The sequence below is a fragment of the Pelophylax lessonae genome, assembly GCF_965119305.1.
Source record: "Pelophylax lessonae genome assembly, chromosome: 2".
Classification (NCBI taxonomy): domain Eukaryota; kingdom Metazoa; phylum Chordata; class Amphibia; order Anura; family Ranidae; genus Pelophylax; species Pelophylax lessonae.
In genome coordinates, this window is record NC_138769.1 from 51,864,787 (window position 1) to 51,890,926 (window position 26,140).

Consider the following 26,140-nt stretch of genomic DNA (forward strand, 5'->3'; position numbering starts at 1 on the left):
AGTGAAAAATTATGTTTTTTTTTTGTTTGTTTGTTTATAGCGCAATAAATAAAAATCGCACAGGTGATCAAATACCACCAAAAGAAAACTCTATTTGTGGGGAAAAAAAGGACATCAATTTTATTTGGGTGCAGCGTCGCATGACCGCGTAATTGTCCGTTAAAGTGACGCAGTGCTGAATTGCAAAAAATGGCCTGGTCAAAGGGGCAAATCCTTCCGGTCCAGAAGTGGTTAAAATAAAATTACTGTTAGATTTACACAGTGAGCACAATGATATATATATATTGTAAGGGATTAGCTCGGTGGTAGGCGTATGGGTGACCCCTTTGGGGGGGTCGGCACACAGGGAGATAGCCGAGGAGTGGTTGAAAACAATAGTTTTTGGTTTATTCTTCCAATTTCTTCATACCAGTGCATGCAGCAAAAACATCAAAATAAAATAAAACACAAAATAAATCCTGGCCGCTGTGGGCGTCTACCTTCTCACAGCTGGAACCTACCTAAGAAGTCTTCCCAACCTACTGTTGGGCCGACACTGCTGCTCCAACAGCAGACACTCAAATGTCCATTTGTTTGCTTTTCACACAGCACAAACATTGTCCATTGAACATGTCCCTTTGTTTTCTTTCACACAGAAACACTTCGTCTTCTCACCTTTGAGACGTCTTCACTCGTTTTTACCCTCCTGAGCGCACACCGCTTCAGGAGGTCTTCCCCATGCTCACTCAGCTTTCAGGGGGCACACAGGACTGTCCTCTACCCACATGGCGTCAGGATGCAGCCGTTTGTCTGCCTTCCTCTCCCAGCCCACACGGCGACAGGAGGCAGCAGTCCTTCTCCCATGCCCACACGGCGTCGGGAGGTACACGTATGTCTGCCTTCCTCTCCCAGCCCACACGGCGACAGGAGGCAGCACTCAATAGATTTTCTCTGGACAAATTATAGAGGCCTTGATCTCCTCATTCTGAACAGCTGAATGGTTTTCAACTTCCTGCTGGCTCTCTCTGCAGCCAACACCCTATAGTATCAGTGAACTTTCAAAGCAGGTGGGAATGTGTCTCCTCTCAGTGACTACATTCCCAGATTTACCTGACTTCCTGTCACATACCCCCCCCTCTTGTTTCAACCCTAGGGTTGGGACACATATTTCCAGGCACGCATGTGTCAGGCACTGCTGACTCACTGATAAGCCTCCTATTATCCTCAAGCTTCCGGATGAAACTGTTTTGTCATCTTCATTGACAGATTTCTCATAAATGCCACACAGTTTGTCTCTCATCTCATATACACATTCTTCAACTGCATTTTTGGCATCATTTTGCTCCTTCTCGTTTCTGTCATCTTCATTGACAGCTTTCTCATAAATGTCAGACAGCTTGTCCCTCATAACCGTCTGTCCAATCCACCATGGAGGACCGTGATCCATAGGCAACTCAATTGGGCTAGTCTTAATGTCTTCAACATTCTTAAGACGCCTCTCTCTGCAATCCATAAATGTTTTCCACAAAACTTTGAGAACCTTTGCTTCACTAAGCTTTGTTCCAAGTAGGGACTCTTGACATCCCTCTGTGACTTGAGTTGCCTCTCCATACAGCTGTACACAATCATTGACTTTTTGTTGTAAAAGGGAATGATCTTCCTTCTTGAGCTTTGCTTGCTCTAAGATGCTGTGCAGAGGATTTTCCAATTGAGACAACAGGCTGTCACACATTTCTTCAAAGTGACCCCTGTTCCTTTTCCCAGAGATATCAATATCATTCACCAAACATTTCATATTCATAGGCAGATTTGAAGCATTTGCACTCATCAACTTCTTAAACTTTTCGCCCTCCTGAGCGAGTCGCAGTAAAGGCCTACTATTTGATTTGATATTCAGTTTATATTTCTTGCCAAACTCTTCACAGAAGTAGTCAACCAGAACATCATCAACTTTCCTTACACCAACATAGGGGTTAAAGGCAACAACACAGTTGAACCCAGCGATCTGGGTGGTATCCATTATAGACCTCCTCTCTGCATCAGTGAAGAAGCATGGAACTGCAACACATTCTTTTACAGGTTTCTTCAATGCACTTTCTGCTGAACTATTTGACCGCTCAAGGTCACCTAGTTCTTTTTCTCTATCTGAATTCCACATGGAATGCATCTCAAGATCACGATCAAACTTCTGCCACCCGTCTTTCACCAGTTCCATTTTGGAAACACTCCCTGAAAGGCACTTATTCATTTGCTTCACGTTTTCACCAACAGCCTTAGTTTTCCCCACTAGGTTTTCAGCCTGAACTGAGAAATCATCACATTTCTTACTCAGCTCCTTTGTTTGCTGAAGTTCTAATGATACATTTTCCAATGCTTGAAGTTTTTGAAGGAACGGTTTATTCCAAAGGGGTGATTCAAGCCACATGTCATCACATTTCTGAGGCTCACTCAGGACAGACCCCAAAACACTGATCCTTTTAAAAACTGCATCAGGCACACTATCCCCTCTTTGGGACAGATCCTCTGTTGCCTGGAATTCCTCTTCCAGTTCCTGCAACGGAATCTTCATCTCTTCTACTTGCTGTTCTAAGACTCGCTTAGACTCTTCTAGCTCCTGAACGCTTTTCACAACATCATCCTTGGAGCTGACCAATTCTTCCATTTTTGTACGCAGCTGTTTGTTAACACTTTCTAGTTCAGCCTTACACTCTAGAGCTTCCTCCAAAGAGCGAGCCAAGAACAGGGCTTTGCTCTCGTTATCACGCGCCTCCGTTTTTGCACGGTCGCGTTCTTCTGCATATTTTGCAGACACAGTCTTCTCCTCACCAAGCATCTGATCAAGCTTCTTTTTCACATCTTCAACACACTCTAATGAACCAACGCTTTCTTCCATGCGTTTTTTCATATCTGCTATCTGAGCTTGCAATGTTGCGACTTGCTCTGATAGGTTTTTCTTTGCTTCCTCCTCCTCTTTTAATTGTTCCAGGAAGTCATTTTTCTCATCTTCCATTTGTTTGAGCTTTGTGCTAAAACTCAGCCTTTGACACCTCTCTTCCTGTAAGAGTTCCTGCGTGTCTTGCAGCTGCGATTCCAAGATAGAAAAATCTTCCGCAATTTCTCTAGATTTGCTGTCTGCTTGAGAAAGCTGATTTGTAACATTGTCCAACTCAACCTGCAGTCGGTTTGCCTTCTCTGACAGCTTGGCACACACTCGGTCACCTTCTGCCACCTTGACTTGCGATTCCAGAAGCTGTGCCTCTACTTTTTCCCTCTTATGTTCACAATCTCCTTTTCCCTGCATAAGAGCCTTCACCTCATTGGCTAGTTTCTGGGAATGAGACCGTAATTCTGCCACACAGGCTTCTTTCTCCTTTAACTGCTGCTGGACACGTTGGGCTTCCCCTTTCCAACTTTCACAGTCCGCACGCCATTCATCTACCACATTGCTCAAAGTGGTGAGCTCATACACAGTACTCAGTAATTTAGCCTCTCTTTCACTTTTCTCTTTGTCGCTGAGAGACAATGTCGCTTTCAGAGCAACATTCTGTTCCTGCGACTCCTGCAGGTCTATTTTTGTAGCTCCCAAAGACTGAAGACTTTTTTCCAGCTGATTACGCAACTCCAACATATCAGCCATACTTTGCTTCTGCAAAGTCTGAATTTCACTTTCCTTTTCCATGAGGATGGTATCTTTCTCCATTATAGTCTCTCTGCGTTTTTGCAACTCGACCAAAAGAAGAGCAGTGGATTCTTCCCACTGTGACACATGAGACTTGAGTAGTTCATTCGTTTCCTGCAAGTTTCTATGCTCCATTTTAAGCAATTCCAAGGCTTGTTCCTTTTCTTCCATTTTCCGTTGCAAGGCATCCAACTCAGCCCTGCACACATACTCGGTTTCCTCCAAACCGATGGCCTCCATTGGCTGCTGGCGTCTCTGTTTCCAGCCTGCCATGCTCTCTTGATGAGCCTTTTGTTGAGCTGCAAAGCTCCGTTGTTTCAGCATCTCCCCCATTTTGGGTTTACTTTTCATCTGAGAACCCTGCGTCTCCATAGCAGTTTCATTTGCCCCAGTGTTGCTAGGGACAACAACTTTTCTCTTTAGCCGATTCCGTTCAGGCATGGATGGGGCTGGTTCAAATGGTAGCATCCCCTCCATCCATAGAATCCGGTCTCTCATTTCATCTATCTTTGCATTTTTCAGGCGTTTGGATCGCCCCATCTTCAATAACTCCACAAACAAATTTTTCACAGTCCAGCAAAAAAATTTTCAGACCACTGTCTCTTTAACACATGTAGTTGTTCTCTCTCTTGCAAGATCTCTTTTCCTGCGCACACAGTTTGTGCAGTCACTTGCACCAGACACAACAAAGTTCATCAAATAATTTTGAGACCGCTGTCTCTTTAAAACACTTTTTTTTTGTCTGTCAGGATCTTCTCTCCTGCACACATAGATTGTGCAATCTCATGCACCAGATAAAGTTCATCAAACATTTGCACTTCCTTGCAGGGATCTTCGCTTCTGCCCACTGCATACCTCCACCATATGTAAGGGATTAGCTCGGTGGTAGGCGTATGGGTGACCCCTTTGGGGGGGTCGGCACACAGGGAGATAGCCGAGGAGTGGTTGAAAACAATAGTTTTTGGTTTATTCTTCCAATTTCTTCATACCAGTGCATGCAGCAAAAACATCAAAATAAAATAAAACACAAAATAAATCCTGGCCGCTGTGGGCGTCTACCTTCTCACAGCTGGAACCTACCTAAGAAGTCTTCCCAACCTACTGTTGGGCCGACACTGCTGCTCCTACAGCAGACACTCAAATGTCCATTTGTTTGCTTTTCACACAGCACAAACATTGTCCATTGAACATGTCCCTTTGTTTTCTTTCACACAGAAACACTTCGTCTTCTCACCTTTGAGACGTCTTCACTCGTTTTTACCCTCCTGAGCGCACACCGCTTCAGGAGGTCTTCCCCATGCTCACTCAGCTTTCAGGGGGCACACAGGACTGTCCTCTACCCACATGGCGTCAGGATGCAGCCGTTTGTCTGCCTTCCTCTCCCAGCCCACACGGCGACAGGAGGCAGCAGTCCTTCTCCCATGCCCACACGGCGTCGGGAGGTACACGTATGTCTGCCTTCCTCTCCCAGCCCACACGGCGACAGGAGGCAGCACTCAATAGATTTTCTCTGGACAAATTATAGAGGCCTTGATCTCCTCATTCTGAACAGCTGAATGGTTTTCAACTTCCTGCTGGCTCTCTCTGCAGCCAACACCCTATAGTATCAGTGAACTTTCAAAGCAGGTGGGAATGTGTCTCCTCTCAGTGACTACATTCCCAGATTTACCTGACTTCCTGTCACAATACATATATATATATTTTTTTTTTTTAAGCAAACTACTGGAGTCCTTTGTAAGGAGGTGGTGGATGATCTTAATCTGGGTGAGAATACTTGGAGACAAGTGCGGAGGTCTGGGAGATATTATAAACCCCCTAAAATGGAATGCACGGATAGGTCTATTCTCCCATATTGGTATACATTTTCAGGTGAGAGCATATGGTGAAAGGTAGTGGAACACTTGCAAGTCACATTATTGGATCCAATAAGACAATATTGATGTGCCACTCAGGTAGAGAGGTAAAATCCAACTAGACCACTGTGAGTGCAGGCAGGGGACATGGAGCTCATCCTAGCTCCAAGCTGATTGGACGATTAGTCCATCCTAAACGTGCCAGTGAGGAAATCAAATGTAGTGATCCAATAATGTGTCAAACGAAAAAGGCCCATAATCCACATATCATGAAGCAGACCCATGTGGATGAAGTGAGATGAGAGGCAGCCTCAGCTCTAAACCCAGCCAGGCCACGGCCCTGGTGTGGGGGCGTGGCCTTGCTGGGGTTCGGGTCACATTTAGGGTGGAGTAATCACTTTGGACTTAATATCATTGAATACTCTCATAGGATTGGTTGTTTTGATAAATAGAAAACATTTCCACTGTTTATTTTTATTTTATGTGAGTGTCATACATTTTCCAGCATGTGGGCTATTTTTTTATAATTTTGACATATTTGCATTTTTTATTTTTGTATGTGAAACGTTCATGCATAATAAGTGACGCATTGGCTGCGTGGCATTATCGGATCAGAAAATTACCAACTGAGGTGTGGAAACAGAACACATAACAGTGCAGGTGGAAACCGTATATACACTGCATTGATATATACTATATTACCAAAAGTATTGGTACGCCTGTCTTTACACGCTCATGAACTTTAATGGCATCCCAGTCTTAGTCCGTAGGGTTCAATGTTGAGTTGGCCCACCCTTTACAGCTATAACAGCTTCAACTCTTCTGGAAAGGCTGTCCACAAGGTTTAGGAGTGTGTCTATGGCAGGGGTAGGGTCCCTATGGCTCGTGAGCCAGATGTGGCTCTTTTGATGGCTGTATCTGGCTCGCAGACAAATCTTGAATAAAGGGGGGGTCTGTCCAGACGTGAGCTGCGCTGGACGTGTAGTCCCAGAGCTCCGCTACGTCTACCACTCAATCCAGTGCCATCCGTGTAGCTGTGCCCGGTGCCAAGGAGATTTCTGCACCCATCGACGGTACACTTTGTGGGCTACCCACCGCTACCCTCAGTTCGTCTCTGGGTGACCGGATTGCCGCGCTACGGACCCCACAACCTACTCGCGGTACCGCCGCTGGCTCGTGTGCTGTGCATCGGAGGGCCTTGGCAATCACTGCCCGGTAGGGAGACCTGCCATCCGCTCCCTGTGCCCCGACAGACACAATCTTTTTACCCTCTGACACCCGGGATCCGCGGGAGCTGCCTCTCACATCCACTTCCGAGGCCTTCAGCGGCCGGCTGCCATTTTCTCAGGGCCTATACTCACCTCCATCACTCGCAGGCCTGCAGGCGCTTCACCACTCTAGCCTCATTGCATACCTGCCTGCTCTGCTCTTTTACCGACCGGACTCCAGGCACTTTCACACGGCTCCATCTACTCACTGTATGGCTGCGGCCCATGAATATGAATATTAAATAAAGGTTCCCGACCCCTGAAATATAGTGTACGGCTCTCACGGAATTACATTTGAAAATATGTGGTGTTCATGGCTCTCCCAGCCAAAAAGGTTCCTGACCCCTGCTCTATGGGAATATTTGACCATTCTTCCAGAAGCGCATTTGTGAGGTCAGGCACTGACATTGGACGAGAAGTCCTGGCTCGCAGTTTCAGCCCTAATTCATCCCAAAGGTGTTCTATCGGGTTGAGGTCAGGACTCTTTGCAGGCCAAACAGGTTCCCCCACCCCAAACTCCCTCATCCATGTTTTTTTGGACCTTGCTGTGTGCACTGATCCGAATTATTTGGTGGAGGAGGGATTATGGTGTGGGGTTGTTTTTCAGAGGTTGGGCTTGGCCCCTTAGTTCCAGTGAAGGGAACCCTTAAGGCATCAGCATACCAAGACATTTTGGATGATTTCATGCTTCCAACTTTGTGGGAACGGTTTGGGGATGGCCCTTTCCTGTTCCATCATGACTGCGCACCAGTGCACAAAGCAAGGTCCATAAAGACATGGATTATCGTTTTTTTTGTTTATAGCACAAAAAATAAAAAAAACACAGAGGAGATCAAATACCACCAAAAGAAAGCTTTATTTATGAGAAAAAAGGGCACATATTATATTTGGGTACAGTGTCGCACGACCGCGCAATTGTCAGTTAAAGTTACACAGTGCCGTATCGCAAAAAATGTCCTGGTCAGGAAGGGGGGGGGGGGGTAAATCTTACAGAGATCAAGCGATTAAGAAAAAATAAAATAATTACAGTAACAGCTGAAAAATAGCTTTGTGATTTTTGAGAAAATACCTAAGTGAGCTTTTCTTATATCCGTTCTTTCTAACTTATGGCCTGAAAAGTGCTTACACATTGAGCAGCTAAACTTTCCATTATCCACATCTCGTGCTATGAAATGACTTTATCAGCAGAATAAACTCTGCTATCCAGGATTTATAGAGATCATTCACACAAACTGTACTTTATAAAAAAAATGTAACAACGAACTCTAAAATCTCCTCTTTTGCTAACAGCAATCGTGCATTGTGTGACTGTGTACAAGGACTTTACCTGGAACCTTATCTTAAAAAATAAAGTCTATGTACAAGGCAGTGATATATCCTACTCCATGCAAGAAGCAATCTTAACTTGTAATGTAGAATCAACATAAAAGTAAATATGTTCATGGCATGCAAAAGAAAAAGGGATCGACTGTTAAAGGTACAGCGCGCAGTGTGGACAGCCAGTCAGTGAGCGGTGTGCGGTTATTACAGTCAGTGAGCAGTGAGGACAGTCGGTGAGCAGTGTGCAGTGAGGACAGTCAGTGAGCAGTGTGTAGTGAGGACAGTCAGTGAGCGGTGTACAGTGAGGACAGTCAGTGAGCGGTGTGCGGTGAGGACAGTCAGTGAGCAGTGTGCGGGGAGGACAGTCAGTGAGCAGTGTGCGGTGAGGACAGTCAGTGAGCAGTGTGCAGTGAGGACAGTAAGTGAGCAGTGTGCAGTGAGGACAGTCAGTGAGCAGTGTGCAGTGAGGACAGTCGGTGAGCGGTGTGCGGTGAGGACAGTCAGTGAGCAGTGTGCGGTGAGGACAGTCAGTGAGCAGTGTGCGGTGAGGACAGTCAGTGAGCAGTGTGCAGTGAGGACAGTCGGTGAGCGGTGTGCAGTGAGGACAGTCAGTGAGCAGTGTGCAGTGAGGACAGTCGGTGAGCGGTGTGCAGTGAGGACAGTCAGTGAGCAGTGTGCAGTGAGGACAGTCGGTGAGCGGTGTGCGGTGAGGACAGTCAGTGAGCAGTGTGCAGTGAGGACAGTCAGTGAGCAGTGTGCGGTGAGGACAGTCAGTGAGCAGTGTGCAGTGAGGACAGTCGGTGAGCGGTGTGCAGTGAGGACAGTCAGTGAGCAGTGTGCGGTGAGGACAGTCAGTGAGCAGTGTGTGGTGAGGACAGTCAGTGAGCAGTGTGCGGGGAGGACAGTCGGTGAGAAGTGTGTAGTGAGGACAGTCGGTGTGCAGTGTGCAGTGAGGACAGTCAGTAAGTAGTGTGCGGTGAGGACAGTCAGTGAGCAGTGTGCGGTGAGGACAGTCAGTGAGCAGTGTGCGGTGAGGACAGTCAGTGAGCAGTGTGCGGTGAGGACAGTTAGTGAGAAGTGTGTAGTGAGGACAGTCGGTGAGCAGTGTGCAGTGAGGACAGTCGGTGAGCAGTGAGGACAGTCAGTGAGCAGTGTGCAGTGAGGACAGTCGGTGAGCAGTGTGCTGTGAGGACAGTCGGTGAGCAGTGTGCGGGGAGGACAGTCAGTGAGCAGTGTGTGGGGAGGACTGTTGGTGAGAAGTGTGTAGTGAGGACAGTCGGTGTGCAGTGTGCAGTGAGGACAGCCAGTGAGCATTGTGCGGTGAGGACAGTCAGTGAGCAGTGTGCGGGGAGGACAGTCGGTGAAAAGTGTGTAGTGAGGACAGTCAGTGAGCAGAGAGGACAGTCGGTGAGCAGTGAGGACAGTCAGTGAGCAGTGTGCAGTGAGGACAGTCGGTGAGCAGTGTGCAGTGAGGACAGTCCGTGAGCAGTGTGCAGTGAGGACAGTCGGTGAGCAGTGTGCGGTGAGGACAGTCAGTGAGCAGTGTGCAGTGAGGACAGTCAGTGAGCAGTGTGCGGTGAGGACAGTCAGTGAGCAGTGTGCGGTGAGGACAGACAGTGAGCAGTGTGCGGTGAGGACAGTCAGTGAGCAGTGTGCGGTCAGTCGGTGAGCAGTGTGCGGTGAGGACAGTCAGTGAGCAGTATGCGGTGAGGACAGTCAGTGAGCGGTGTGCGGTGAGGACAGTCAGTGAGCAGTGTGCGGTGAGGACAGTCGGTGAGAAGTGTGTAGTGAGGACAGTCGTGAGCAGTGTGCAGTGAGGACAGTCGGTGAGCAGTAAGGACAGTCAGTGAGCAGTGTGCAGTGAGGACAGTCGGTGAGCAGTGTGCAGTGAGGACAGTCAGTGAGGACAGTCGGTGAGCAGTGTGCAGTGAGGACAGTCAGTGAGCAGTGTGCAGTGAGGACAGTCAGTGAGCGGTGTGCAGTGAGGACAGTCGGTGAGCAGTGTGCAGTGAGGACAGTCAGTGAGCAGTGTGCGGTGAGGACAGTCAGTGAGCAGTGTGCGGTGAGGACAGTTAGTGAGAAGTGTGTAGTGAGGACAGTCGGTGAGCAGTGTGCAGTGAGGACAGTCGGTGAGCAGTGAGGACAGTCAGTGAGCAGTGTGCAGTGAGGACAGTCGGTGAGCAGTGTGCTGTGAGGACAGTCGGTGAGCAGTGTGCGGGGAGGACAGTCAGTGAGCAGTGTGTGGGGAGGACTGTTGGTGAGAAGTGTGTAGTGAGGACAGTCGGTGTGCAGTGTGCAGTGAGGACAGCCAGTGAGCATTGTGCGGTGAGGACAGTCAGTGAGCAGTGTGCGGGGAGGACAGTCGGTGAAAAGTGTGTAGTGAGGACAGTCGGTGAGCAGTGTGCGGTGAGGACAGTCAGTGAGCAGAGAGGACAGTCGGTGAGCAGTGAGGACAGTCAGTGAGCAGTGTGCAGTGAGGACAGTCGGTGAGCAGTGTGCAGTGAGGACAGTCCGTGAGCAGTGTGCAGTGAGGACAGTCGGTGAGCAGTGTGCGGTGAGGACAGTCAGTGAGCAGTGTGCAGTGAGGACAGTCAGTGAGCAGTGTGCGGTGAGGACAGTCAGTGAGCAGTGTGCGGTGAGGACAGACAGTGAGCAGTGTGCGGTGAGGACAGTCAGTGAGCAGTGTGCGGTCAGTCGGTGAGCGGTGTGCGGTGAGGACAGTCAGTGAGCAGTATGCGGTGAGGACAGTCAGTGAGCGGTGTGCGGTGAGGACAGTCAGTGAGCAGTGTGCGGTGAGGACAGTCGGTGAGAAGTGTGTAGTGAGGACAGTCGTGAGCAGTGTGCAGTGAGGACAGTCGGTGAGCAGTAAGGACAGTCAGTGAGCAGTGTGCAGTGAGGACAGTCAGTGAGCAGTGTGCAGTGAGGACAGTCGGTGAGCAGTGTGCAGTGAGGACAGTCAGTGAGGACAGTCGATGAGCAGTGTGCAGTGAGGACAGTCAGTGAGCAGTGTGCAGTGAGGACAGTCAGTGAGCAGTTTGCAGTGAGGACAGTCAGTGAGCGGTGTGCAGTGAGGACAGTCGGTGAGCAGTGTGCAGTGAGGACAGTCAGTGAGCAGTGTGCAGTGAGGACAGTCGGTGAGCAGTGTGCAGTGAGGACAGTCCGTGAGCAGTGTGCAGTGAGGACAGTCGGTGAGCAGTGTGCGGTGAGGACAGTCAGTGAGCAGTGTGCGGTGAGGACAGACAGTGAGCAGTGTGCGGTGAGGACAGTCAGTGAGCAGTGTGCGGTGAGGACAGTCAGTGAGCAGTGTGCGGTGAGGACAGACAGTGAGCAGTGTGCGGTGAGGACAGTCAGTGAGCAGTGTGCGGTCAGTCGGTGAGCGGTGTGCGGTGAGGACAGTCAGTGAGCAGTATGCGGTGAGGACAGTCAGTGAGCGGTGTGCGGTGAGGACAGTCAGTGAGCAGTGTGCGGTGAGGACAGTCGGTGAGAAGTGTGTAGTGAGGACAGTCGTGAGCAGTGTGCAGTGAGGACAGTCGGTGAGCAGTAAGGACAGTCAGTGAGCAGTGTGCAGTGAGGACAGTCAGTGAGCAGTGTGCAGTGAGGACAGTCGGTGAGCAGTGTGCAGTGAGGACAGTCAGTGAGGACAGTCGATGAGCAGTGTGCAGTGAGGACAGTCAGTGAGCAGTGTGCAGTGAGGACAGTCAGTGAGCAGTGTGCAGTGAGGACAGTCAGTGAGCAGTGTGCAGTGAGGACAGTCAGTGAGCGGTGTGCAGTGAGGACAGTCGGTGAGCAGTGTGCAGTGAGGACAGTCAGTGAGCAGTGTGCAGTGAGGACAGTCAGTGAGCGGTGTGCAGTGAGGACAGTCGGTGAGCAGTGTGCGGTGAGGACACATAACTATAATATACACATAACTATTTGTCGTTAGAAGCACCTTGACAGGACTTATCTGTGTACCACATGAGCACATACTGTAGCCAGTCTGTGAGAGCCTGGATTATTGTTGGTTGGTAGGAGATCAAATACTTATTTTACTCACTAAACTGCACCTCAAATTATAACATTTGTATTGTGAGTTTTTTCTGGATTTTTTGTTGATATTCTGTCTCTATCATTTAACCACTTCAGCCCCAGAAGGTTTTCCCCCTAAAGCCCCGTACACGCGATAAGAAATTCAGCCGGGAAATTTCGTCCGACGACCAATCTGCCGATTTTCGGATTGTTAGTATGGTGCTTTCGACAGCCGACTCCGACTTTTCGGCTGACAAAATCCTGATGTGCAGGCATTAAAATTTTTGTCCTCCGTCAACACATTTTCGTCTCGTTAGAACAGATTTCGACGGGGAAAAAATCTTATGAGCAAGACTAGGCATGCTCAGAGATGAAAGAACACATACAAACCAATCCAACACATGACATCACTTCTGAAGTAGAATTCTGTCGTACGGGAAATTTCGTGTGCAGTCTAGAGCACATTCCAACCAACAGACACCACTCTGGACAAAAGACGGACGACCGTTCGGCGGAAATTCGTTGCGTGTGTACGAGGCTTTAACCACTTGCCGACCGCCGCACGACTATCTACGTCGGCGGTCAGCCCCTCACAGGCAAACTAATGTAGGGCTACGTTGCTTGCTTGTGAGGGTCTAGGGAGCGAGCGCTCGCCCCCGGGGGCGCGCTCCCGCTCCCGCGTGGTCACGGACCCCCCCGCGCGTGTGACCAGCGGACCCGATGTCCGCCGGTCACTCGGCGATCGGCGGGGGAGAGGGAGAATGTCAGGCAGCTTGTGTAAACAAACTGCCTGTCATTCTCCTCGCTGCAAAGACACTGATAAAACGGATCTGGTATGTAGATCCGTTGATCAGTGTCCTTACAGCTAGAGCCACAGCCAATCACAGTAGAAACCACGCCCCTAGGGACACACACAGCCCCTCCCTTCCAAATAAAGTTAACCCCTTCACTACCAGTGTATTTTTACAGTAACAGTGCATATGTATAGCACTGATTACTGTAGAAATGTCACTGGTAACCCCAAAAGTGTCAAAAATGTCAGTCAAGGGTCCGATCTGTCCGCCGCAATGTCGCAGTACCGCAAAAAAAATCGCAGATCGCCGCCATTACGCGTTAAAAAAAAAACAACAAAAATGACAAAAATCTTTCCCTTTGTTAGTAAACGCGATAACTTTTGCGCAAACCAATCAAAATACGCTTTTTGCGATTTTTTTTACCAAACATAGGTAGCATAAAACAAATTGGCCGAAAATTTTTAAAAATTTTGATTTTTACATTTTTTTTGGGGGGAATTTCATATAAAAAAATGTGAAAAATATTGCTATTTTTGCAAAATTGACGCTCTTTTTTTGTTTATAGCGCGTGATCAAAAAATCGCACAGGTGATCAAATACCACCAAAAGAAAGCTCTGTTTGTGGGAAAAAAAGGACGTCAAATTCGTTTAGGTACAGCGTCGCACGACCGCGCAATTGTGCGTTAAATTCACGCAGTGCCGAATCGCAAAATACCCCCTGGTCGGAATGGGGGTAAAATCTTCCGGGGCTTAAGTGGTTAATGACCAGGCCATTTTTTGCGATTCGGCACTGCGTTACTTTAACTGACAATTGTGCGTGTGTGCGATGCTGTACCCAAATACAATTTATGTACTTTTTTCCCCACAAATAGAGCTTTCTTTTGGTGGTATTTGATCACCTCTGCAGTTTTTAGATTTGGCGCTACAGACAAAAAAAGAGCGACAATTTTCAAAAAACAATATTTTTTACTTTCTGCTATAAAGCATTCCCAATAAAAAATTTTATAAAAAAAACACATTTTTTTTTATTAGCTTAGGCCAATTTGTATTCTGCTACACATTTTTGGTAATAGCAAAATCCCAAAAAGTGTATATTATTTGGTTTGCACAAAAGTTATAGTGTTTACAAACTATGGGATAGATTTTTGGACTTTTTATTTATTTTTTGTTGTTTTTATTAGTAATGGCGGCGATCAGCAATTTTAGCGGGACTGCGACATTGGGGCGGAAAAATCTGACACGGAAGTGATACTTTTTGGGGACCAGTGACACCAATACAGTGATCAGTGCTAAACAATATGCATTGTTACTGTATAAATGACACTGGCAGGGAAGGGGTTAATACTGGGGGTGATCAAGAGGTTAAGTGTGCTTCTAAATTGTGCTTTCTAACTGTGGGGGAGGGGCTCTGTGACAGGCACACAGAGATCTGTGTTTCAGCTTAGCAGGGACACATGATCTCATTGTGCCTGTGTGACAGAAGAGCCACCTGCCTTGTTTACATAGGCAGGCGGCTCTCCTGTCAGTTTCTCTGAAGATCGCAGGAGGCCAGCGGCGATCGAGCCCACTCCTCCCGCGGTCTGGCTTCTGCTGTGTCTAATCACAGCAGGAGTGCGGCTCCAGCAGCGCGTGCGCGCCCCTGAGACCGCATGCACATATTAACGTACTGCGTGGGGCAGTCGGCAAGTGGTTAAAATGCACCTATGATAAAAATGATAGACCCTTCATTTCTTTGCAAGTGGGCAAACATACAAAATCTGAAAAAAAATTCCACAAAAGGCGTGGAGAAAAAAGAGGTTATAAGGTTGGTTCACCAAATAGGCAGAGAGGCCAATAAGGTTATTTTCTGTCAATTTAATTAAATTCAATTATATTAAATTGACAGAACTAACCACTTCCCCCCCTATAGGCGGGCGGGAATCAGATCATTGATTACCAGTGCAGACCCTCTGGGGGGGGGGGGGTGCCACTAGAACCACCAGGAATGCCCACCCATGACCCCACGGATGCCCACTATGGCCACCAGGGATGGCAATCAGGGCTCAGGGAGCCCCCCAGTGCCCTCCCCATCAGTGCTGCCTGCCAGTGCCCTCCCCATCAGTGCTGCCCACCATTGCCCATCATTGCCATCTATCAGTGCCGCCCACCAGTGCCCATTATTGCCCACCAGTACTGCCAATCAGTGCCCATTAGTGCCCACCAGTGCCACCTATCAGTGCCCATCAGTGCCCACCAGTGCCGCCTATCAGTGCCCATTAGTGCCCATCAGTGCCGCCTATCAGTGCCCATCAGTGCCACCTATCAGTGCCCATCAATGCCGCCTATCAGTGCCCAGCAGTGCCGCCTATCAGTGCCCACCAATGCTGCATATCAGTGCTACCTATCAGTGCCGCCTATCAGTGCCGCCTATCAGTGCCACCCATAAGTGCCACCCCATCAGTGCCACCCATCAGTGCCACCCATCAGTGCCACCCCATCAGTGCCACCCATCAGTGCCACCCCATCAGTGCCTCCTCATCAGTGCCTGTCAGTGCAGTCTCATCAGTGCTCATCAGTGCAGGAAAAAACATATTTATTTACAAAATTGTATAAAATAAACAAAAAAACGTTTTTTTTTTCAAACTTTTCAGTCTTTTTTTTATTTGTTTAAAAAAAAAAGAAAAAACCCACAGGTGATCAACTACCACCAAAAGAAAGCTCTATTTGTGGGGGGAAAATTACATAAATATGGTTTAGGTACAGTGTTGCATGACCGCGCAATTGTCATTCAAAATGCAACAGCGCTAAAAGGTGAAAATTGGCCTGGGCAGGAAGGGGGTCTAACTGCCCTGTCTTGAAGTGGGTAACCTTATTTGCCTCTCTGCCTATTTGGTGAACCAACCTTATAACCTCTTTTTTCTCCACGCCCTTTGTGGAATATTTTTTGAGTATATGGGTCAGGTTAGGTAGGTTCTCACACATTATGTGAAGGCATAGCAGAGGAAGTTTTTCTGCACTTTTTTTCCCCCTTTATCGTATATTTTTTTAAAAACTTACAAAATCTGCAGGGGATCAAATAATTATTTTCCCCACTGTATAACCGCCGACACCAGTGCGTACTCAAACACACATATAAAGTTTTATGTTTTGAAATATACACCTATACACATGCATGAGTATACACAAATATGGTGTTTTCTGTAATGCATTCCTATGGGCAACAACAGACATATTTTACATAGTGCACCCACACACTGTACTTTCTGGCCATGTACAAGAGGATTTCACTCCAATAAAGTAGCAGTGCATTATTGCTGATGGATACCATGAAGGCTATATAATCTCTGGTAGAACACCTGCAAGTGAAGTCATTCTATCCAACTCCTCTTCATCATCTTAATGTACCATTTACATCCACCAAGAGCCTGAAAAGTGCTAAAAGTGAAACAAAGCTGTGCTCATCAACCATTTCCCCTGTACATGGAGCTGATGGCATGCAGATTTATTATCCTCTGCAGACTAAATCCATGACACTATCCACACAAACAGAACTTCGATATCTGTATATAGCGGTTTATGGAATCTCTCATGCTAGGACTGATAATTTTCCGTGGTTTGAAGATATGTACCTTGGCTGGGACCTTCTTTGAGAAAGCCTTCACACACACACTATATTTTCAAAAGTATTGGGACGCCTGCCTTTGCACGCACATGAGCTTTAATGGCATCCCAGTCTTAGTCCGTAGGGTTCAATATTTAGTTGGCCCACCCTTTGCAGCTGTAACAGCTTCAACTCTTCTACGAAGGCTATCCACAAGGTTTAGAAATGTGTCTATGGGAATATTTGGCCATTATTCCGAAAGCACATTTGTATGGTTGAAGGCTTGGCTTGCAGACTGTGCTCTAATTCACCCCAAAGGTGTTCTATCGGGTTGAGGTGCAGGCCAGTCAAGTTCCTCCACCCCAAACTCGTTCATCCATGGCTTTATGGACCTTGCTTTGTGCACTGGTGCCCAAACTGTTCCCACAAAGCTGGGAGCATGAAATTGTCCAACATGTCTTGGTATGCTGATGCCTGAAGATTTTTCTTCACTGGAAGTAAGGGGCCAAGCCCAGCCCCTGAAAAAACAACCCCACACCATAATCCCCCCTCCACCAAATGATTTGGACCAGTGCACAAAGCAAAGTCCATAAAGACATGATTGAGTGAGTCCATGTACCCATATGAAATTTTTATCATCTTTTTCACACAAATAGAGCTTTCTTTTGGTGTTACTTAATCCCCACTGAGATTTTTATTGTTTTATGAAAAAAAAAAAAAAAAGGAAAAAAGACCCAAACTTTTGAAAAAATACGTTTTTTTTTGTTTCTGTTATAAAATTGTGCAGATAAATAATCTTTCTTCGTGGATTTAAGCCAAAATGTACTCTGCTACATTTCTTTGGTGAAAATACCCCAAATCAGTATACAGTATATTATTTAGTCTGTAGGAAAGTTATAGAGTCTACAAACTATGGTATAAATATCTGAAAATCGACCACCTATCTAATTTCTTAAAGGCCCGTAAAACGCCGGGACAGTACAAATATCCCCTAAATGACCCCTTTCTGGAAAGTAGACAGTCCAAAGTATTTAGTAAGAGGCATGGCAAAGTTATTTTTGAAGTTGTAATTTTTGTGTCACAATTTTTTGGAAACTTGAGAAAACTGCATCACCAGTGCAGTACAGCATCATCATATGACTGATGTGGTGGGGATCAGGGACACTGACGGGTGACCGCATTTTTTTTAACACACTGTGACTAGAGCAATTCCTATATTAACATTGTACTGTACCACTCAGGGGAAGTGATCAGGATTTTCTTTTTTTTTTTCTTTTTTACATTATGATTGCTTATACCAGTGAATTTCACTGTTATAAGCAACCATTTCTGCTAAATTAAATTGATTCATTCAATGTGTATTGTTGTGATTAGCTGTGATTGGTCAAAGCTAATCACCTGGTACAGATGGGCTGTGATTGGCTTTGTCTGTACCATGTGATCGCTTTGACCAATCACAGCTAGCAACACAATTGTACACAATGAATGGCATGAAAGGAAGACATTCATTGTTTACAATTGTTGTGTGATCTGCTGTGATCGGTGCCACTCATGGAACACATATGTTTAGTGGCAAAGAGGGCAAGCTTTAATGTCCATATACCACTCATATGCATCCATGGACAGCCGCGGTGCTCAAAGTGCACTCTCAGCACAGTGACCAGTTATCATAGACAGCTTTCTGCCTCTCATTATGATCGGGAGTCAATATGGTGGACTTCCAATCATGTGACAACTTTGACAGTCAATCACAGTGGTCAGTTGATCAGAAAGTCTTCCCAGCCCCCAATGAGGAGGAAGAGACCCAGGAGAGCTGCTGTAAGTATTGGGGGGAGATGGGGGGGGGGGGTGCTTCTGCACTAAGATTTTTTTTTCATGCATGAAGGTAAAAAAGATAAAAAATGAATGTTAGACTGGGAGGTTGTAATAGGTTAATGCTTTAAAAACCTAGTTCCTATGTATAACTTGTAATTATGAACATAGCTAGGGATCGCCATATTTGCTCAGTCCTATAGATGAGGCATACTCATAGCAGCCTACCAGCTATCCAGAAAAGTGTGTCTTTTTCATTGGAATGAAAAGCACAGTAAAGACCACTGGATGGAGGACAAGGGTGCTATAAGCATTTTATTTCCAGGCGGCTGTTCTACAAGGATCATTGTCCCTAATGGTATCTGTACACTAACCTGTTTGTGACGCGCTATAGCCAAATAACGGCTACAGCTCTGTCACACTTTGCCGGGAGGCCGTCATATGATGTCCTCTTGTGCTCGCACTGCCTGTGTGCACCCTGCGGCACGCATTGGTAAAGATGTGTGATTGTGGAAAGGGCCAATCACGGCGGCTCTTTACCACGTGATCAGCTGTGTCCAATCACAGCTGATCATAAAGTAAACAGGATTTGCCGGCAAATCCACATAGGGGACATCTGCACTTATAATCAGGGCACTTATCATCAATGTCCTGATTATCAGTGCAGTCCCAACAGTGCCCACCAGTGCTGCCAATCAGTGCCCATCAGTAATGCTTCTCAGTCCCTCCTATCAGTGCCACCTATCATTGCCGCCTTTCAGTGCCGCCTATCAGTGCTCATCAGTGCCGCCTATCATTGTCATCTATCAGTGCCCATCAGTGCCGCACATCAGTGCAGCCTCATTAGGGCCTCCTCATCATTGCCCATCAGTGCAGCCTATCAGTGCCCATCAGTGTACCCTATTAGTGCAACATATCAGTGCAGCTTCATCAATGAAGAAGAAAAATTACTTATTTACACAATTTTATGACAGAAACTAAGAAAAACATTTTTTTTTTCTCAAAACTTTCGGTCTTTTTTTTAAATTGTTTAGCAACAAATAAAACATCCAGTAGTGATTAAATACCACCAAAAGAAATCTCTATTTTTGTTTGGGTACAGTGTTGCATGACATACAATGTGCAATTGTCATTCAAAGTGTGGAAGGGCTGAAAGCTGAAAATTTACCTGGGCAGGAAGGGGGTGAAAGTGCTCAGTAGGTAAATGGTTAAAGCGTAACTCCACTTTTGTTGAGGAAAAAAACATTCCCCTCTGGGTGATCTCTGTACATTGCAGGGATTTTAACAAACTTCGTTGCAGATTCCTACCTTTTGTTATTCTGTAGAAATCATTTTTTGTTCCTCTGATCTCCAGTGCTGAGTGAGTCTAATGGGAATGGTTTCAAAATTATCAACCAGCTGTGGCAGCTGCAGGGATCTAATAAGGAAATCTGCTGGGTCTGCATCCCTTTAGATGTGTTCCTATTGGGAGTATCTTACCAAAAGTTACATTTTTGTTGCAGGGGATGCCAGAAATCTGACTTGTATGTTAGGCAGACTTCTGGGAAAATTGGTGAGCCAATCACACAAGCAGGAAATTATGTTTCTGGGGTGTGGTCAGTATACATTCTGTGTACAGAACAGCTCCAGGCGGCCATATTGCATTGCATTTGCAGAAAATTACAACAACTGCAGATTGAAAAGGAAAGGTAATTTTAATAACAATCAATTACAAACAATGTGACTTGTGTCACAATTGTATACGTTGTATTGTTTTCTTCTTTATTTGCTATTTTTTTTCCCCACGAAAGTGGAGTTACCCTTTAAAGAAGGAATAAGTCTTAATACACATCTAATAGGCTGATACTATTTATTCCAAGCACAATTGAACTTATCATTAAATAATCTCTATTCTTTAGACATTTGTCCACTTTCCCACGTCTACTGCATTATGTTAGTATTGAACTCTGTTGAGAACACCACATTCGACTCATATTTCAAGATCTATTCGGTTTCACATTCACACACACACAGTCAGCTGCACCTGGAAATCCAGATGTTCTACTGCAGAATAAGAAAGTACATTAAACATTATTTAACACAGAACAGGGATCCGAAATTGAATGTTCAGGCAGACACAACACAGCCAATGACCGGTCACTTACTTTACAGGTCAAGCATTTTTTTGTGAATTAAATAGGAATAAGACATAAAATCAATGAAAGAAAAGAACTAAAGAAAAAAAAAAAAAAAAAGACACAACAAAGGAAGAAATCTGTTTACTACCCCTCGGGATATTTTCCACATGGCAAGGATAATTTAGTGTCAGACACTTGAACGCCAGACAGGATAGCTGTGTCCATTCTATCAGCTGATCTGGGTGTTTTCCCTTTGAAAAAACATATACGTATTTTTGCTTGGATTCCTGGCATGCTGCAGCTGGACCCAGGCGTAAAAATTGTAGTCGATTGATCTCTGCACAGGCCCTGATCAGTTTTTTTTTTTTTCCTCCAATTTGTACAAACATTTAAGTGGCTATCCCATATACCATTGATGTAGCATCTCTTGCGACAGTTCCAGCACAATCTGAAAGTAGATGGAGAACAACCAGATAGACTCACCTGGTGCAAAGCCAAACTTTTCTCAAGAACTTGTAATTACATATATATAGTTACATAGTAGATGAGGTTGAATAAAGACAATAGTCCATCCAGTTCAACCTGTGTAGGTGTGTGTGGCTGTAATCATCTCACATAGCCCTGAATGTTCTGATCCTTGAGATGTACGTCTAAGAGTCTTTTGAAAGCCACCATACTTCCCGCAGAAACCACCTCTTGTGGTAGAGAATTCCACAATCTTGTAGCCCTAACAGTAAAGAACCCCCCCACGTTGCCTGAGGTTAAAACGCTTCTCCTCTAATCGCATTGTATGCCCTCGAGTCCTCATGCAATCCCTTCGACTGAACAACTTTTTTTCTAAGCTGAGATCCCCATTGAGATATTTAAAAATTGCTATCATGTCCCCCCTCAGGCTTCTCTTCTCCAGGGAGAATAAATCAAGCGATTGCAGACGCTCTTCATAGTTAAGGTCCTCCAATCCCCTAATCGGTTTTGTTGCCCTTCTCTGGACTCTCTCCAGCTCCAACACATCCCTCCTGAGGACTGGCGACCAGAACTGGACAGAATACTCCAGATGCGGTCGGACCAGAGTTTTATAAAGTGGAAGGATTATAGTTTTATCTCTGGAATACATCCCTTTTTTTATGCATGCTAATATTCTGCTAGCTTTGGCAGCTGCCGCTTGACATTGCATGCTATTGCCTAGTCTATCATCAACCAAGACTCCCAGATCCTTCTCCATTTTTGATTCCCCCAAGGGTTCCCCTCCTAACGTGTATTGTGTTTTTATGTTTCTAGTCCCCAAGTGCAAAACCTTACACTTCTCCACATTAAACCTCATTTGCCATGTCGTTGCCCACTCTGTTATTTTGTCCAGGTCATTCTGTAGGATATCTGCTTCATGCTGTGCAGTTATTGCCCTGCCCAATTTTGTGTCATCTGCAAAAACTGATATCGAACTACTGAGCCCGTCCTCAATGCTGTTTATGAATAAATTGAACAAGGTTGGTCCCAGGACTGAGCCTTGGGGCACCCCACTTACCACCTCAGACCAGTCTGAGTAAGCGCTGTTTATTACCACCCTTTGGACACGCCCTTTTAGCCAGTTCCGTATCCAAGAGCAAACCCTACTGTCGATACTGCAGACCTTATTTTATAAATTAAGCGCTTATGGTTCCCCTTCCCTTCTCCTATCCTTCCCTTACCACTCTCTTCAATTATAATTAATTATTTTATTTTATTTTTCTTCTTTCTTCTTGCCCTTTTTCTTTAGACATGATTATATAGAAGCTTGGTGTATGGTGAAGGTCCGACAAATTATCAGTGAAATCACAGATACAACAATTCCAAATGACCCATGGGTTTGTCTATTTCATAATACAAAAATGTCATTGAAAAAATATAAGGCAATTTTGGTCCCAACCTTACTGAATGCAGCAAAGGGGATAATCCCAAAAATGTGGAGAGAAGCAGAAAGTCCAAAATTAAGGGAATGGTGTGACAGGATAAACCGTATTTTTAATATGGAATACATTAGTATCACTCAAGAGGAGACCCCAATAAACATGAAGGATAAGTGGGAAAAATGGATAGATTTTAAAAAATGTAATAAATATATAGAAATTAATGTATAAGCATCATTGGAGTGAGGGAAAACAGAAGGAAGAGGAGCTTTAAGAGAAAAGGGGAGAGGGGAGTATGTGGGGAGGGGGGAGGGGGGGGGGGGATAAGTAAATGGGATAAAATACTATAGGAGAACATTGTACTGTATATTCTTTTCTTTTTCTGTCTTCTTTTTATTGATTCCTTCGGTTTTTTTTTTTTTTTTTGGGGGGGAACCTGTATGAGATGTGATATACATGTAAATTTTATATCTTGAATAAATAAAACATTTTAAATACAAAAAAAAAAAAACTTGTAATTGGTTCCCCTTCCCTTCTCTTATCCTTCCCTTAACTCTCTCTTTAATTATAATTAATTATTATTTTTTTTTCTTCTTTCTTCTTGTCCTTTTTCTTTAGACATGATTATATAGAAGCTTGGTGCATCAGCTAGTTCAAAAAATGTCACATATTTTTTATATGGTTATTTGACTTGTTAATTGAACAATGACACACGTTCACATGTGGTAATATGTTTTACCAACACGGCAATATGATTTGTTATTTGAATAACAACATATACTTATACATCACATCGTGTTAGGCCAATATGGTTATTTTTTGTATTTGTGGTTTTTGCAAATTTCTTTCTTTTTTTTTTCTTTTTCTCTCTTGCTGGAAAATGCCTTGTTTTTCAATAAAAAAAATATTAAATAAATAAAAAAAAAAGGTTCCTTGTGCAACCTCCTCTCCATTTCACTGGGAATTGCATCGCCTCCATACAAGAAGGTACATAGAGTGAAGAAAGGCTTCGACAGCTGTTGAATTAGGAAAGTACACACCAGAAATGAGTCCACACAGATTCCACCAGAATACCAAAAGTTCATTAAAACTTCAAAGAACCAACAACCAACATTGTTAGGCCCCTTTCACACTATCCGTCCGTTGGACAGATTCCGTTTTTCTCAGCGGTGGATCGAGTGTAACAGGAAGCACAATAACTTATGGTTCCATGCAGATGTCACAGAGCAGGGCTTCTCAAACTTTTTTGGGCCGAGACCCACTTCTGAATACAGTTATTTTTCAGGACCCACTTGCTTGTAATTGAATATTGTAAAGCACTAGGTCTACGTCGCTAGCCTGTGAGGCTCTGGGGAGCGAGTGCGCGCCCACGGAGTCGCGCTCCCACTCCCGCGCGGTCACGGACCCCCCCCGCGCGTGTGACCGGAGGACCCGATGTCCGCCGGTCACTCGGCGATCGTCGGGGAGAGGGAGAAAGTCAGGCGGCTTGTGTAAACAAGCCACTTGTCATTCTCCCCTGTGTAGGAATAGTGATCACACGGTTCTACAATGTAGGACCGTTGATCAGTGTTCCTACAGCTCAAGCCACAGCCAATGACAGTAAGAATCACGTCCCTAGGGACACACACAGCCCCTCCCTCTCAAATAAAGTTAACCCCTTCACTACCAGTGTATTTTTACAGTAACAGTGCATATGTATAGCACTGATTACTGTAGAAATGTCACTGGTAACCCCAAAAGTGTCAAAAATGTCAGTCAAGGGTCCGATCTGTCTGCCGCAATGTCGCAGTACCGCAAAAAAATTGCAGATCGCCGCCATTACGCGCTAAAAAAAAAACAACAAAAATGACAAAAATCTTTCCCTTTGTTATTAAACGCGATAACTTTTGCATAAACCAATAAAAATACGCTTTTTGCGATTTTTTTTACCAAACATATGTAGCATAAAACAAATTGGCCGAAAATGTTAAAAAATTTTGATTTTTACATTTTTTTGGGGGAATTTCATATAAAAAATGTGAAAAATATTGTTATTTTTTCAAAATTGACGCTCCTTTTTTTGTTTATAGCGTATGATCAAAAAATCGCACAGGTGATCAAATACCACCAAAAGAAAGCTCTGTTTGTGGGAAAAAAGGACGTCAAATTCGTTTAGGTACAGCGTCGCACGGCCGCGCAATTGTCCGTTAAAGTCACGCAGTGCTGAATCGCAAAATACCCCCTGGTCTTTTAGCAGCCAAATCCTCCGGGGCTTAAGTGGTTAAAGGAAGTGGGATGTTAAATGAGAGAATCCCGCCGCCAGTCTAGCCACCACCGCTGCCGCCAGCAGGACCGAGGAGCTGGCTCTGCACCCCTTGAACATATCCTACATAACAGCCCACATATGTACTCACTGATGCAAGTATCCTCCTCCCTAGACCAGCCTCCGTAAACTGCGTTGGCGGGGTCCTGAATCCATCGCGATTTGACTGCTCTGGCTCTCTGTAATTTGTGCGGGCTCGCACAGCACAATTTAAGCGGGCCCGCTCTCAGTGATTTCCGGCTCAGCGCGACCCACTCCAACGCAGCTCGCGACCCACCGGTGGGTCCCGACTCACAGTGTGGTAACTCCTGTCATAGAGCAATAAAGTTGGAGGAATACTAAACATTTAGATTTTTTATGAACTATTTTTGTTTTCCACCCACTGGAATTATCTTGACACCTCTCGCTCACTTATCCTAACCGAACTCCAAAACAAGGAACAGCTCTAGGATGTCATCAGGGAGTGTTGGCAATTATGTCTTAAATGGTTATACAGTACAAACAAATGGCCACCGACCCCCCACTATATCTGGGCTTTGCAGCAAGGAGCACATGGAAGGGTGTCAAACAAAACCAAAGAAAATTCCCAGCTTTACTTACCAACCAGTCTGCAACCAAGCGAATTAACCTGTCCAACAGTATGTGTTAAAAACAGGGATTTCATTTGCACACATTTACAAATACATGTGTAAGCATGTGCTTCTGCTGTGGGGGCTCCCAAAATTTAGAGTTAGGAGTTACAGATAATATTGGGGTGCCGTGAAGAGACTGCAGCTTAAGCATGTATTTGCAAATGTGTGCAAACTAAACCCGTGTTTTCATTGTTTAAACTCTTTTTATTAAATTTAGAAAAAAACATAACACAAAACAATCAAAAACACAGGTAGCATTCCTAAAATATACACAAGAAAAACTATTAGGAATTCCAAGGGATTCCATACCCCACAATACACATAACCACCAGCATGCATTGCATAAAAAGGGAAAAAAGATATGACAAACCCTAATCTTTAAAACATGAATACCTTTTCAGATCGCCCTCATGACTGTATTCTAAAGTCTACCCAACCTCTCCATCTAAATACCACCCCCCTCCTAAAAAAATAAAAAAAAAAGATGTGCAAATTATTTAGATTATTTAGAGGGAAGTGTACCAGGGGGGCTCCTATATGGCTACCTCCCTGTTTCTATCCATCACTTCCCATTCCGTGCTGTCTTTCCCTTCCACTCCAATTTAAAAATTCCCCCCTAAATCTTTAACCAGTGACCTCACTCAAAAATGAAAACACCCCAAAGAAATTTACAGTAACAAAACCATAATATACTGTATATATATGTGAGCTATTTATTGTTGATTAAGGGTTAACCCCTGTTTTTAACGCATACTGTTAGACAGGTTATTTTGCTTGGTTGCAGACTGGTCGGTAAGTAGAGCTGGGAATTTTCTTTGGTTTTGTTTTAAATGTTTAAAGTCCAGTGAATAGCTGTTATGAGTGGTGCACACAATGAGATTATCGGACGAATGATCGTCCCTTTTTTTTGCATGGT